General features: G+C 44.5%; 1 protein-coding gene and 1 long non-coding RNA gene across 4 annotated transcripts in view; one reads left to right on the top strand and one right to left on the bottom strand.

Annotated features, from left to right (window-relative positions):
• The window catches only part of PASD1 (PAS domain containing repressor 1), a 108598-nt gene that overhangs the window by 74255 nt on the left and 17757 nt on the right, over positions 1 to 16586 (bottom strand). The window lies entirely within an intron of this gene.
• LOC116962418 lies at positions 9866 to 15766 on the top strand. The gene is made up of 2 exons (XR_004407587.2): positions 9866 to 10065; positions 14729 to 15766. It is a non-coding gene; the product is annotated as an uncharacterized LOC116962418 (long non-coding RNA).

Consider the following 16586-nt stretch of genomic DNA (forward strand, 5'->3'; position numbering starts at 1 on the left):
CCTATTCAAGATGGATGAGACTGATGGGGGCCCAAGTACACCAGTCCTATGCACACAAAAAAACTTAAGATGGTTCTACCAACTAGCTGAGGTTATGGTCTGAATAATTCATTTAACTACACTGCAGTGCAACTCTACCATGACATAGATTTCAAGCCAAAGGTGAGTAACATTTTGAAGGGCCTCCATGACATGGGGACCTGGGATCCTCTCACTCTCTGTAAATCACAAGGGGCTGCATTTGTCAGAGAACAAGGATGTACTTGCTTCTGAGGGAAGAAAATAGACATTTTTTGGAAATGTCACACATTAATCTTGCTTTTCCAAGCACGCTGAGATACAGCCAGAGAAAGTACTAGCTACAAGGAAAATTATGACTGTGTTGAGTAACTTTCTAGCCAATAGGATTTCCGTAAACAGTTACTCAGATATGTCCTGTTCACACCTATCACCAACTAATTGCAAGATGACTATAAGATCACCAGGACCATATTGACATGTGAGGAAGTGATTATGAACACAGATCTTCCCAAGAAGCAAAGGCTGTCCCACTTTTCACAATGATGTTGAAGAACACAAATCTCTCTGGAGCTCTAATGGGCTACAGGGGTGAGCTGACAATAAGCACTCTTTAATTAAGCTCTTTGAGAAAGTCAGGCTCCCACTGGGCTTGTTGTGAGAGCAGCAAAGCTCTTGATTTATAGCAATTCAATGCCCAATTCCTAATACTGATGTAGGGCACCAAATCACCAAGACTTCTTCAGTATAATTAAAGTCAGGATGTGCTCCTGGCTGGCTTATCACAGCTCTGAACGGGAATGCAGCCGGGTATATTCTTGAGGTTTGTTCCTGTAGCTTATATGTAACTTATGTTATATAATAGGCTGCACTGGTGATAGTAAAAGCTGAGTTAATTAGAAAAGTGGAAGAAGTAGTGATGGGGAGATTATTCAGGATCTTCTGAGTTCTGAGCATGCCGTAAACTTGCTGTAAAGTTTTGAGAAGCCTAAAATTTCTCTTTTCTGCTCTTAAATGAAGTGGAAAAAATAATTAAGCACATAGGCATGCAGGGGTTAATGGCTTGATTTTCAGAAATGCTAAGCAAATTTCAACTCATTCCTGGCACTCTTTATCTTTGAAAAATCAAGCCAAACAGTGTTATATTTCTTTGCAGCGTTTATAGAGGCTAATATTGCTCCTATAACCTAAATCTATCTTGGCCATCTCATCAGGGTTTCAGGCATTAATGCAGCACATACGACGTCTGGGTTAACTCCTGCCTGAACTAGTGCTCAAGCACACAAAGAGCGTTACACCAGTGATACGCCACCAATTAGTGTGGCCCATGACTGCTGGCCACTCCGTGCTGCCTTTACATGGAGGCACATGGGGTGGTGCTGCCAGCATCCATGGGTGCGAGCACCTCTGAGCCAGCCACTGGCATTTTAGAAGGTCAGTCTGTCTGGGCTTGGAACTGCCCTGCACTTGAGGATCTGTTCTGACCCTTGATGAACCACAATGACCTGTGCAAACTGAACTGATCTGGGAGTTCTCCTAACTTCACCTTCTAGCCATTGACTTTCATTATGCCTTTATCTGCTAAATAGGATAACACCCTGCTAATAAGTGTTCCTTCTTGGGACTATTAACTGCTCCTAGGTTGCAGTCAAATCAGCCTTAAACCTTTTCTTTGTTAAACCAGCCTGGTGGAATCCCTGGAGTCCATCACCAACATACGTATTTTCCAGTCCCTCTGCCACTCTTGGTTCTCTGCAGCTTTTCATCATCCTTCTTGAATTAAAGGAAAACTTGCATCAGCACTGCCATGAGCACCAAATAACAGAGGTGATATAACATAACATCCCTGAATATATTCCTTCTAACTACAGACTGTAGCTATTTAACCATGACTCTTAAAGTCTTGTTCAGAATCATTGCTTTCAATCCTGTGAGCCTAACTTCCCACCTTTGTCCTTTGAAGCTGTATTAGTCCATACTGGAATGAAAGCTATGTGCTTGCCACAGGTAGCTATTCCCTTTGTATTAACTTGCAGGGCTAAATAAAAACAGGAATAAAATAACTGCACAATTTGAATGACCATTATTCTTACTTTTTTATCAGAAAAACTATGTCAATATTTTAAAAAAATAGAATTTGAGTTTTCTGCTTTGGTGCAAAAATACCATAGGAAAGAAAATGATAACAACAAAAATATCTAGATACAATTACAACCTTAGAGGTTTCAACTGCTCTGGCCAGTGGGACTCTTTTGTGGGTGAAGTTAATTCCCCTTTGGAGGCCAATCTGAGGCCTTTGTCCCAAAAGTTCTTCAAAAGTAGGTTCCCCACAGCAGGTAGGTCACTCTTTTACTGAGGACTGAATTTCAGTCTGTGCGCATATCAGATGAATAAGATTTGGTTCAATGAAAGAGTCTGAAGGGAAAATTTTTTCAAGCTGTGTGATGTGCAAAAACACCCAACCCATCAAGAAGAAAGGCATGAAAAAAACAATAGAGAAACCAAAAGTATAAAGGAGGAATAAAGACATCCTTCGGGATAAGGCAATGGAACATGTGTGGGTGGAAAAGCACACAGAAGAGATATGGAAAGTATTCAAAGAGAAATTACTGTATGCCCAATGGTTAAGTGTGCCATTGAGCTATAAATACTTCAGGACTGGAGACAAAGGTAAAATTTATACAAGGAAGTGGAAAAAGTCATCTGATGTAAGGAAAAGCTCTCTAAAAGCGTAGGAAAATGGAAAAAAATAGGTGGACAATGGAAATAAAAAAGGCCAGTTAATGATGGGAAGAGAGGAGGTCCAAAGACACATTTGTTTCTTCCACATATGGGTCTCTAAGTGTGTGTGTTTATTAAAATCTTACCGTTAGCAATCCTGGCATCAACTGTGAAAGAGCATATTTCAGAAGCAGACTGTACCACAAAGGCTTCATGTGGCCCTTCAGAGCCACCCTGGCTAAACCTCCTGTCATCCTGCGTTTCTCCCATCGCTCGCTGGATCCACCCACTGCCTCCTGCATCATCTCCTGCAGGTCCTGGCTGTTTTTCTGTCCTGTGTTTGTTCAGCATCAAAGGGGCCCCGTGCCCCCATGTGCCCTGAGACCTAGTAAAGCTACAAATCCCACCATCAGTGCCAAGGCTGGCTGTTTGTATCTCCATAGCTGATGTACATCCATTTCCATTTGCCCAGCAGCATGCCTGTCTATGGACACTTATAAGCAGAAATTTCATGTCCCCAGGTGATGGATGTGAGTATACAAATAAAATGTTGCAAATCCTGTAACTACCACTACACATTGAGAACCACCTACAAGACGTGTGCCCAGAGGTGTGAAAAACTTCCAGCAAGGGTAATTAGGCATTACCTTAAGGAATTCAGGTTCCCCAGGGCAGGATTCATCTCACCCAACTTCAGTTATTTAAGAGCTCAGTGCTTACTCCCAGTTAATTGTGTGGACTTGTTTCTAGAAACAGTGGAGGGAGAGGTGCTCCTTCAAAGACTCCAGCTCTGACTCTCCGATGAAGATTGTATGGAAGAGCCCATCTCTAGCCATGGACAAGCAGCTTGTTGGGCAAGGCATGGGTGGCTGCCAGGTGACTTCAACCTCGTTGCAAACAATTATGTTTTCCATAATAGAAATGATTGTGCTGTTGTAATATTTTGGGGATGCGTGTCAAGAGCTGAGAAGGAATATTTTAAAGAAGGGGTTGAAGTGTACCTTCAAAACCTCCTTTGACCTACCACAAGCAGCTGTACACTGAAGCCCTGTGAACATTCATCCCAATGGGAAACTTTTTACCACCGCTGTCATTTCACTATGGGCAAGTACATTTGCTCTGTTTTTAACCGTAGAGCCTCTGCTGAGTGAAATCAGCCCCCCACACAGAAGGAACATGAATCACACGTGCAGACATACTTTGACCTGAGAAGCGGGCACATAAAAGCTGAGCATGGCTGCCTGGACTCTCCTCTGTCCTACTTGCTTTGCTGTAATTACATAAGCAGCATTTGCCTGGCTCCTACTTTCTCATTTCCTTTGCTTATTTTCTCATTTTTAGGACACACTTTTACTCAAGTTACACTGACCTCTTTTGTGAGAGAGGGAACACATTTTCTCACTAAAGCCTCTTATCTTTAATAACCTGGCACATTTACTGCCCAAGTCAATAGTTAGACTTGGGAATTCTTTTAATTAGAAAAGCGACCACTCTAATCAATAGCGAAATCTGAAAGCCCCATGTAACAGAGAAGCAGTTATGCAGAAATCTAGACCATCAGCAAGCAAGGCAGACACCTACAACAAGTATCTTACTCATTTTCTCCTTCTCATTCAGCAGTGGAAAATATGTGAACATCTTGCAGGGCATCCAAATGACCCCAAACACAGTCATCTGCAAGAAGTTCTGCTTTAGTTATAGTGGAATAAAAAATGGCAGCACCACTAATATCATGCTAAATATCATTCTCTTCATAAAAACCCTGGGTACCAGTTAATACATTCCGCAACGCTCCCTCCACTCCTGCCACCGCGGTTTAACCACGTGGCTGCGGGAGACCGTCAGCAGCACGGTGACTTGTCTGCCTTCACTAGGAGCTTACCAAACACAAGCTGAGGGTTTCCTTCTCAGGTCTGCAGATGTGTAGCATGGGTGGAAGCTAATGCAATGGCACAGATAGCCAGAATCTCACCACAGACAGGCGGCATGGCGATGGATTTTCTCTTTAACCCATGACAGAGACAGGGTAATACGAAAACTATTTTGTCCAGGATTTAAGAAAGCTTGTCATGTGGAGGGCAGGGGCAAACAAAGGATCAGAAGATATGTGGTGGTGGGGGGTAGAGGAGAAAAATGGATCAAAATAGAAGGTAACAAAGTACAGAAGGTCCACCCCGCTGCCTGGCAGGCAGTGCTGCAATGCCCAGCGCAGGGACAGGGTGCGTGCAGGGTGCACCGGTCGCACTCTGGGTGCATCCTAGATATGCGTTAGGATGTTGCTTTAAAATATCCTTGTCACGGGTGTCTATGGAGAAAAATCTGATCTCCCAACTTCAAGCTAGGCAGCTGCCAACCTCCCAACCGGCAAGGCTGAAAACTCACAGAAGGAATTTTGCTTGAAAGCCTTTGCGCGGGGTGGCTGCTGGTTAGCGAGTACCGAGCGCCTTTTGTGCCCAGCCCAGCATGATGGTGGTTCTCTACTCAAGCAGAATGGAAGATTAATCAGAAGTTAAAAATTACTATCCAAAAGATATTCTGTGTCATAAATATCCAGACTCACAGCAGTGCATTCAGCAGCATGTCCGAACCTCCTTCCTCTTCGTGAGAGGAACTGAAACTGCTTCTCAAATAAGAACAAGACTTTTGTTTTGTTTTGTTGCAAAGAAAAATCAACTGATGATAGCAGACATTAAAAAAACAACCTCGCTTAATTATAATCTTTCTGGAGCAACCACGATGGCTTCAGATTATTTTACATAACTGTGTTAAATCCCCTCCTGAGAATTATTTGCCTCCTACACTCCAGGGTGCCTGAGCTTAAAAGATGGCCAGTTATTTAACAGGCTTGTGAGTAGCTTAAAAATGTACCAGCACTTGCTGCAAAAGAACAATTACAAGTGGGTTTACTTTGTTATCTTTGGCCCCTCTACGATGGGCAGGAGATTGTTCTCTGATGGTGCATTTTATTTTGAAATGTGTATTGCACCTGTCCTGCTGTATATTCAAATTATAATGAACTTAAAGTAAGTATATATATGGCCAAGGTTTGGAGTCTCTGTGCAAGCAGTATTTGCAGTAGCAGCCTTGCAAAACTTTACTAGTCAGCTTGCACAAAGACAGCATTTTTCATTTCTATAATTTGGAAAAGGAAGGAACATCTTTATTTCCTGCATCCCCTTCCTAGAAGAGGAGAAGCAATCTGACTAACGAATAGCCCAATATTTTTGTTAGGACTTAGAAATGCAACTGGAAAAGGAAGAGTTGGCAAGATTCAGCCCCAGCTGTGCTGTGGTCTTTCCTTCACTGTTTACATTTATTTCTTTTGATTTTTAGTGTTTGAGTTATATTTCTAATCATCATTCTCTATGCTTACCTAACATAAGTTATGAAGATAGATAACAAAGTGAGGGGAGAACTGAATTTTTGTTCATGGACTTTTAAGCCCAATAACTTTCAAAAGAGTTTACATGCAGACTACTGGAAGCAGCACCTTTGTACCACCTGAGTATCCTTCACCAGAGGACAAGCCTTCTGCCTGGGCTTGAGCAGGCAGAAGGGCAATTTGTGTCTTCTCTTCCTCCTCTGAGCTGTCTTTTCTGAGTAGAAGCAGGTGTTAAGCAGGTAGGTAAATGAAGTAAGCAGTGTGTGGCCTTTAGCATGGCCCAGGTATTATCTTCACTGCCACAGAGACAACAACGAGAACACTGGAAATATCTTAATTTTTCTTTCCCTTTGGTGGCCTGGCAGCAAATTATGTCATCTGTTAGTCAAATTCCCAGTGAGCTATACAGGGACAGGAGTGGCTATGAGCTGCAACCATGAAGATGGAAGAAGTGCAAAGCCAGATGCAACAGCTTTCTCAACTGCTCGTGGTAAAAACCAACCCAAATATCCCACAGAGCCATAAAAGGGAGCTGAAGCCATTCCTGAGCATAACTGCCACCATCAGCACCCTTGAGACTGTGCCTAATGAGGCTGCAGAAGTCTTTTCTGTTATTATTTTTGATGGTTAATTCAGCTGATGGCTGGATGAGTGACATTGCACTCACAGCAGGCAGCCAGCCCTGAGAGCAGCCTTTGGAGGGACACCCAAACTCCCTGCCAGCATCGGCTCCCAGTCCACCCATAGGAACCTTTTAGTTATAACCATGACCTGGGAGAGCTGTAAGGACTGGAGTCATCGCTGCTGGGCTCAGGGTTAAATCTCATCCTGAGGGGTTCAGAGGAAGGTGCCCCTGTGCCTGATAGTTCAAGTCCCTTCTCCTGGCCCACTCTACCCAGTAACCCCTATCCTGCTCTTGAACAGAGGAGCTGTTGTAGGCCAGGGAATGGGAGGAGGAAGCATTTTGTGGAGTCCCTGTCACCCTTTCTTCATGCCCTGGTGCTGGATTTCCTGTGTTTGTGGCAGTACAGAAGGGAAAGTACATCCCTGAGCATGATGTCCATCATTATTGTAACCAGGGACTGATGTGAAACCTTCAGCACTGAAATCAAAACCAAACAAAAGGACCCATAAGCTGGTCACTATGTGAAAAAAACAATAATCTCCTGCAAACTGGCCTGAAAGGAGTATAGAACTGAGCCATCAATTACAAACCATCTGAAAAGGACAGAAGTTCACCATGTCCCAGGCAAGACTAGATTAAATGTCGTCAGCATCCCCATGCTGCAGACAGACCCTAACGCTTAACAAAAGGGAAAGCTGAACCTTGATGCAAACCCAACTGTATGGGAACCTGCAGGGTCATGTCTGCTACCGGTAATCCCTCAGCACTGCAACACTGCGGATCAGCACCGTGCCTCCCTTCACACGCGGCTGAAGCTGTTCAAGAGGATGTGCCAGAACACGGATCTCTAAACTCAGAAGGGAAGGGGTACAAGCAGAGTTCAAGCTGATAGAGAGACTGTGCCACAATGGCAGAGACGAGCTCCAGGGCAAATGGAAGAAGGGACGGAGCCTGAGCAGCCCTGTGGTGGTCAGAGGACCAGACAGCGGCTAAAACACAGCCAGTATTTCATGAAAGCTCTTTGCAGAGCTAGAGATGGCAGCGCTGGGCAGCACATTGTGCTGTCTTGGATGAATGGATCAGTGGCATGGAGGGACCGAGCAACCCTGCACCAGTACCTGTGTCACAATCTCAGACCATGCCAGGGTTCAGTCCCCACATGTCTCTGCATCCCAACACATCCCGTATACTACAGGCTGTGTCCAGCTCTGGGCCCCCGTCTTGTCCAGCCTCTTGAGGCTGTGGGGGAGGAAAGAGGAACTCTCCTCTCTCTCTCTCTTTCTCTGCATATGTAAAAATGTTCTTCTGAAATAATGTAAGCAAACTTATCTAGAAACAAGAAACTTGAGTCAGCTTTCCGAGAACACTTTGCAGAGCAATTGATTTTGTGTTTGTGAGGTTGTAAATTTGGGCTTCATGACTTCAGTGGAACTATTTTGAATTTGCCTCATTTAATGAAGCTGGCCATTTTTGAATACAAATAGAAAATACAACAATTGATATTAAATACCTTCAATCCTATTTTAATGAGCTCTCTATTTCAGAGCTGGGATAAATACCTTCACTTTCTGCTATTAGTATAAAAGCTACATGACTACCCAGTATTATTATATGGCAGAACTGACAGGAAGCTACAAACCTCATCTTAATTGCTAGAAAGAGTACCTAGTTGATGAGCTTATCTTATTCACCCTCTGGGTTTGCCACTTACTCAGTTCAGAGGAATAAACATACATCATTTACACTTGTAAGTACATTATGTCCTTTCCTCCCTTTAAATAAGTCCCAGTAGGGAGCACTGCAATTGAGCTGCCAAAAAAGAAACTTTGAAAAAAGTCAAAACACACGATTTTAAAGCTTGAGCACATTAAAAATCTACATTTTCACTGTGATAGATCTGTATTTTATAAATCAGGCCTCTAACCAGTTTTTTAAATTACAACGGAGCGTCCCAATTACTACTGGCAGCTCAGCCAGCGGGGAGTGGGGACACAGGTGGGTACTACAGGAGGAGCACTGTGAAGAGCAGTCCCAAGCACCCGCTCCACGCAAGAACAACGTCACTGCCACAGCACCCGAGTCCACCAGGTGCAGGGGGGGGGCCTGCAACCAGGGAAGCAATGAAGCACGCGGGGAAATTTTTACTCTATTCTGTAACATTTCACGAGGAATTCTAGCAGCATTCAAAACAGCAGGTCCACCTCTGAAACTCGCTGCCTTGGTGGGCGAGCAGCATGTGGCCGAGCCAAGATTTGGGTTTGAAATGGAGGAGCTGGTCCATCCCTCAGAGGGCAGGTACAAGCGGCCGGGTTGCCTCCCCCCTTGTCTGCTGTCACCTTGCAGGGCTGGCCCAGGGAAGTCTGCAAAGGGACCCTAACTGGGCACCAGCCCGGATCCAGAGCGTGGTGCTGCCCTGGGCATCTGCTGTCCTGAGCCTGAGAAGATCATTATAACCCAGGACTGCATCCTCTTACCTCCCTGCCCGGCAACAAAGAGAAGGGATACACTCAAGGCACATACTCCATATGCTAATTTAGGTGTTCACCTGTAGGTACCAGAAGTATCTCCATTGACCAGACATTAAAAGTCTGAAATATAGACTCTATAGCAGGTGCTGAAGTTGATCTCTGGTGGCATATAGGCTGTTTAAATAAGTGTCAAGGAGAAAGGACTTCCAAAGGAAATCCTAAGCTTATCTGCAGGTGAACCAAATAATCTTCCCTCTTCCAACAAGCCTGAGATTATTTCCATAGCACGGAAGGAGCATTGTCCTTTCCTCAGCACAATCAAATGCTACACTGGAAAATAAAGTTGAAATGCTCTTGAGCATAAGGTGATCAGTGGACGGTTAGCCTAAGCAAGTGCAATTTCCATTGAAAATAAAAGATATTCAAGGTTTATGTAACTTAAACATTGCTGCTGTTCAATGAACTGTAGAAATTGAAAAGTCAAAAAAAAACCCAAAAACCTGCATCAAGCCATCTGTGCCTCCTGTTTGTTCAGTGTGGGGTAGAGTCTTAACAAAGAAAGATTAATGTGTGGAAATGGAAAGAACCATATATAGAAAAATGCAAATAAGCATCAGGACTGCAGATCCAGAGCAGGGGCCAAATTGTAACCTTGAGACAAATGGATAGGGCAGCTCTTCCACAGTTTGTCAGGAATCAACCTGTGTGTTAGCTAAACCTTTCCAGCTGCAAGCAGAGAACTAAGGAAGGCCAGAGAGGAAGGGAGCATTGTTCTGCACAGAAGAGTTGCACCTCACGGGCTGCAAACACTTCAGGGCTGGGTTACTGAAAATGTTATGAAGGATGCAGAGGTAAGTGTCAGGGAAACAACAGGGAGAGGGAAAACTAGCCCTGCCCAGGGCCTGAGCCTCAAAGAAAGGCAAAAGGGGCAGATGACCCAGAGGTAGCACTTACACACTACAGGGCAGGAGGGTGCTCAGGACAGCCCCTCGCCAGTGGGAAGCTGATAGGTATGTGTGAATCATACCTGCTGCGGATCCAGTCCTCTACACATCATCTATGCGTGGTTATTTGTATTAATCCTCCAAGGCGAACCTCATTATCCAGCCTCAGAGAATCTGTCTTTAGTTTTTCATTGAGCATGTGTAGAAATAACAAAAGAACTTAACTTTCTTACTTGAAAGCTAAAACAAAACTCCATGAAATCCTTTGGTTGTATTTCTCACTGAAAAGTGACAAACCCATTTGCAAATGGCACCACTGCTCAGTATTGTTTGTCCCCTTTCCCAGGGGAGATCTGACCTCAAAAATCCTTGAGAGTTTTGTAGTCGATCAGGATCTGTATTTTCCATGGGAATGCCTTATTTAAAAAGCATCTGAAAGCTGACTCTCAGCTAATCCCCCTTCACAACAAAAAGGCACCTTCTTTCTGTGCTTTCTTTTCTCTACTATTTTTTCTCCTTGCCATTTACTACACTTTCATGTATATCCAAATTTTCTGATTCTTCCCTGTGCCCCTCTCTGAGGTCAGTTCTTAGTAAAAGGGAGAGTAAAGGACGTGGACCACTCAATGCTTTTGTGCTCCTTGGGGAAGAGCAGGTCTCAGAAAAAAAAGAAATGGGTGTGTGAGCCACACACCCCCTCTCCATCACTGAGCGTGTGAGCAGGATGGCAGCTCTGATCTCAGAGTACAGAAATACCAACAGCCCCTGTCTGGAAAAAGTGAATTTTCTTAAATGCTTAGGCAAACCAAAGGCTTTGGAGCTGTTAATAATAGTTTGGGATAGCTGGGAGAAAGCTCACTGTGTATACTAACAAAAATGTGTCTAAGTACTTTGGAGCCGTAAATTTCTATTTTTAGAGAGATGTGGGTAGTTAAGTAACCCCTGGATGATTGTGTCAGAGGAGCAGTGGCAAGTGTCTTGCCTACAGAAAACCCCAAGCCACAAAGGACAGAGAAATTAAATAATTTCCTGCAAGACTGAAGCAGAGTCTTTCAGCTGAGGGAGACCTGAAGCACAATGAAAAATCCAGATGGACAGACAACCGCACAACACAAGGCGAAGCCCAGCCAAGCCTAGGGTAAAAAGCATCAGTGAAATAGCAAAAGAAGGGCACAACCCACTAGCCTAGGACAGGAGGTACAGGAGAGCAGCTCTCCCATCGAAATTGCAGGAGCACTTCAGGTATGCACCATGCAATTATTCCTATTGGGATTCAGCCACAGAACTGGAATTAACGGCCCTTCCTCAGCCAAATCCCACAGAACTGGAATTAACGGCCCTTCCTCAGCCAACAAATCCCACCCCTCAGCCCAGGAAGAGCACGGCTCCAGCAGTCCTGAGCTGCTGCACGTTGGCTCGGCTGCAGCTCCAAAAGCAGAGTGCCCACATGCAGCATCTGAGGCCCCCCCAAAGCTGCTCAGCCTCCCTCGAACCTCTCCCCTGCAACACTGACAGTATTTCAAACCTTGGTATCACGTAACACAGAAGTGAAAAGGGTGAGAGGCAGGAGCAGAAAAGAGAAAGATTTCTGTAGTTTCAGATGGAATATAATTAAAACTAATTTTCATGGCTGTGGAGCTTAGGGAAGAGGCTGTTCAGGGCTTGCTGTGCTCACTCATCTGTAGAGCACACAGGGTTCACTGCTCCGTAGCTACAGGCTTTGGCAAATGTGGGGTCAAGGTGACTAAATGCCCCGACCATGTTCAAAGACTCCTTGAGAATGGCTGATTTGTCCAGTTTTCAGCCGACCTTCCTAACATGGAGCTTCACAAGGGACGATTAAATAGCCATAAGAAACAGGCATGGAGATAGCCTGCTGTGGGCTCTCAAGACTTTTCTATGAGTCTAGTATTTAAAAGGTTAATCACTCCATGTGATGGCCAATAAAGCCTATTCAGGAATTTATTTGCCTTGATCACTTCCTATTCATAAGAACAACAACAAAAAAATACATATTTTGGTGCAATTAAGAGAATGTGGCTAATGTTCAAGCTTGGCTTTGTCTATTTAATTCATCTGGAGTAGTATGGTCGAACATCTGGGGAGTTACAGAGAGGTAAGCAGGCCAAGAGCTGATGAGGATTTGATGGTTTGATCTGTGTCACAGTCCTCTGCCATTTTTAAAAAGCACTGAACATTTTATTAAGGGCATCCAAGAGGGTGCTTGTGGTCCTTCTATGTACAGTACAGGTACTTAATGGCATCTCTGTCCATCATCAGCTCAGACTATTAAACACAAAAAGGAAAAACACAAGAGCAATCTTAGAAGTGTCTGTACGGATGGGTGGATAGCAAACCCAGAGAGGAAGAAAGTGAAATTCTCCAGTTCATTCAAAGGGGAGATTCTCAATCTCTTCTCCTTTGGCATGTTCCAAAATCTGAAACAAAAATATTCAGTGAGGATTTCTTCCTGAAGATATATTCATTATACTCTGATGTAAACTCTGCAAACCACCTCCCACATCACAGACAGCTATTTCAGGCATTAGCTGAGTCCCACTTTGAACACCAGAGAAGAAATAGGTGTAGTGGGGCCACTGACACCTCTGAGCAACGAGGATCACCAGCACCATTACTGTCTCCTGGAGCATCACTCAGCAGCGTCATCTCAGGTACCTGCAGGACCCAGAGTGAGTTTGGGGTTAGCCATGGCATGGTGATGAAGGCAGCAGAGCTGATGTCTGTCTGGGATCTTTGGATCAGGCTCAACTCAGTTTCTTGAAAGAGTTTAGCTACTTCACGTGCAGGGTCATGGGGAGCAGATGGCAGGGGTGGAACAGGACCAGTGAGGAGGTGCAATACAGATAACTAAGGTGCTTGGCATAGAAGCAGCACAGATTTAGTGTGGCCACCATATTCCAGGCAATTTGGGTTCAGTTGTGTCCTCTCCCTCTCTTTCCATCTTCCTCCAAAACCGGTGATGTTTCACAAGAGCCTGGAGGTGTGGGAGATAGAACCTTCTTCTGGATCTGGGTGAGGACCACAGTGGGAGGCTGGCTCTTGGGTGACTGTGGTCTGGGAAGGTCAGTGCCAGGCTCCCAGTCCTACAAAGAAGGGCAGCCATGAATCGTACTTGATCTTCCCAGCGAGGTGGACATAGGTGGCAAAGGAACCAGACAGATTCACTTGGTGACACGTGACTACAAAAATGGGGCTGCCTGGCTGCTGAGAAGCCCCAGTTCCACTCTGCTCAGAGGGGAATCACTCAAACCACAGCTGCAAGTCACAGACATGGGTTCAGCTTGCAGGGAATTTGAATTCTGTGCTTGACCAGCCATTGATAACAATGGTCTTCACTGCTATAAAACTCTCTAAAACACAAACATCTGTGTGCAAACATTAGTGTGGCCTCGTCTTGATGACAGAAAAAGACACACCTCCTTTGACACAGCCCTTGTCAGGGTAGGTGGTAACCATGGAGCCTTTTGTGCTCATTGGGTGTTTCTAGATGACAAAAAAAAAAAACAAAAAAAAAACAAAAAAACCCCTCACCAGGTATAAATGAACAGGAAAGATATATATAATATAAAACCACACCATAATTAATGGAATACAAACATGTCTGTGTCCGAATGAAATTGAAGGAGTAAGTAAAGGTTTTCCTCATTTGCTCCCATTTTTCAAATAATTATTGAAAATAAATATTTGAGGTATTTTTCATGGGAGAGACAGAAAGAGAGGAAACCCATGCACCATTCTTTACAAACTATTATTTTTATATTCCTAAATAGCTGCTGTATTAAGAAGCCAAGAGAACACAAATTTATTTAGTCCCCAAACAAACTCAGTATGAGTAGAACCAGTGCTGGCTGCTCTCCCAAGGGCCTTGCTCTAACACACTTCAGCTTTGATTTGGAAAACCATCTGTAGGGAAAGAAAATGCCACAGCTCCATGTCTGCCTGGCCACTTGCCCACCTACAAACAGCTGGCCATGGTGCTAATGAAGGCAGGAATGGAATTGCAAAAGACACATACCCCCAAAAAAGAGAAAAAATAGAAAAGAAAAAAAACCCAACAACCTGAAACCCTAAAAGTTTATGCACTGGATGCTGAGCTGAGACTCATTTTGCACAGGCCACTGGACAGACATCAGATGGTAAGACATTTTAATTGCTAATGGCCTGGTCTGGATTTCAATGAGTGACACAGAGATAAAGGACTCTATATCCTATTATCAGTCCCCTGAGCAACTGTTACATCTTATTAAGTGTAACTATAGATTCATAGGTCAGAATCCCATACACGGAGAGCAGATGTATCTTCTTTAACTGGAAGCAGAGAATTATGAGGGCCTTCCTTTGGTTTGTGAGTTCCAAAGCAGAACCCTTATATCAGGCTTTGATATTATTACTTTCATGATACAGCTGTTGAAATGACAAAGCTGGGCTGGAGAGCTATTTCTGCAGAAGGGATGAAGAACAGACACAGATTTCTGATCTTTTATGTCGCTTTCCACCCAAAAAAAAGTTTTAGTAAAAAGTACTCAGCGCTGTCATCATTGTTTTGCAGAGAGAGAAATCAAGGCCAAGCACAGCTACGGGTTTTGCATAAGGTCACACAACAAAGCAGTGCAAGGGCAGAAGCAGAAGTGAGCACGTGTGATGTGGCAGCGCTCTCTAACCAACAGACCATCACTTCCTTCGCCAGCCCTGCAACAGGAAGGGGAAAAGCAGAATCAAGCTGCGCAATGACTGCAAGCTCACCAATGACTTGATGCCCAAGAGGAAGACATGGATTTTCATACAGGTCAGCTTCCAGGCCAAGTTAGTATCAGCACAATCCCCTAATAAACAAGGCTGGCAAGAACTAATGTTGGATAATTTGCATTTTAAATGCACGCCTCTCCATAAAGGTTTAGAGCTTTTGCTTCTAAAGAAACACTTGGCCAGATTCTGCAGCAGCGCACATCAGCACAGCACTTCTGAAGGCAAAGCAACAGCGTCTATTTTTATCAGCTAAGAATCTGATCCAGCTCTCTAAGAAAGAAGGGGGCACACAGGGGGGTGAGCCATTCACCTCCTCTTTGTCTCTTGTAATGCTGCTTCCCACACCAAACACTCGGCATCTTGCAGCACTGTGGTCTTCAGATTGAGGCTTAACGTATATTCTCTGGTAGTCACTGAACTGATTGCCAGCAGAGAAGGAACTGTAAGTCAGCAGTGATAACCGAGGCCCTGCTGAGCTGTCACCAGTGGGGAACCTTTGCCACTCTGAGAGGTTGATAGTCTCATAAATAACACGTCTTCTAAGAGATGCTGCAGTTTGACTTGCATTTCATTAAATGTTAAGAAAATGAGCTGATGCCTACGTTGAAATATGGAGACTTGTGGTTTTATTACCTGCATTACCCATCTCGCCCTTCTTTGAGCAACATGTTTTTCCTCCAGTCACAGAAAGTCAGGTATTTTCAAGTTGCGGGCAAGAAGCACGAAGAGGCGTGTGAAAACCATAGGGCTGAGGGTGGCCTTTGCAGGCTGTGTGAACCATTTTTCTGGGTGTGCTGCTGATGCGTTGTGATTAAATGCCATTTTATCTTGGTGAGGAGCATTAAGTGGTGCTGTTATTTCTCTGTCCTGCTACATCTGGTCTGGAAGCAGAAAGCTCTCTGTGATCTCTGTGTTTTAAGAGAGATTTTGCAAGGTGAAATCTTCCTTCAAATCCTGCTCTTTTTTTTTATTATTATTTCTTTAATTTCTTTTAAATGAGTTTTCAGAAGCATTGCAAACTCGATGAGTCACTTGGCTGAATGGCCCACATAGTTTCCTCTTAAGTCAGCTTTGGCAGCGAGCCACTGAACATATTCTGAGGCTTTGCTTCAAGTAACAATTTTATTGGTGAGATTATTCAAATATTTGAAGCCAGGCCACCCATCCCTTGCATACCTCACTCCTTGCACTTAACCAGAGGGAGGAGGACTGCAGGATCAAGCCGTAGAAATCTGGACATGAAGGCAGTGATCAAGAGGAAAGGTTGCCTCCAACACCAAAGGAATTTCCCTTTGGATCTAACGTTATGCACCCAACTGCAAGGCTGGAGCGGTCCAGCTGTGTGCCGCTGGTGTTAATGGTGGCTGGATGTGGCCCCTGGGGTGATCAGGCCCAGAAAGGGCTCGTGCCAGCCCTGTGGATGAAGCAGCTCGTGGGGTGATGGAGCCTGTGGCAGCACCAGGACAAGCGGTTTGCTTCCAGGCTGCTGTCCCCTGGCACACGAGGGACTGTGGGGCCCGATGCTAAGGGCAGGTACAAACCCAGTCAGCTTCGCCTCTGCAATCATAGAAGCATACAATCACGTAGGATGGAAAAGATCTTTATAGTCATCGAGCCCAACCGTAATCCTCCGGCCCCTGTGCTCTCGCTGGGAAGGCAGC

The sequence above is a fragment of the Tyto alba genome, unplaced genomic scaffold, assembly GCF_018691265.1.
Source record: "Tyto alba isolate M040663 unplaced genomic scaffold, T.alba_DEE_v4.0 Super-Scaffold_5, whole genome shotgun sequence".
Taxonomy (NCBI): Eukaryota; Metazoa; Chordata; class Aves; order Strigiformes; family Tytonidae; genus Tyto; species Tyto alba.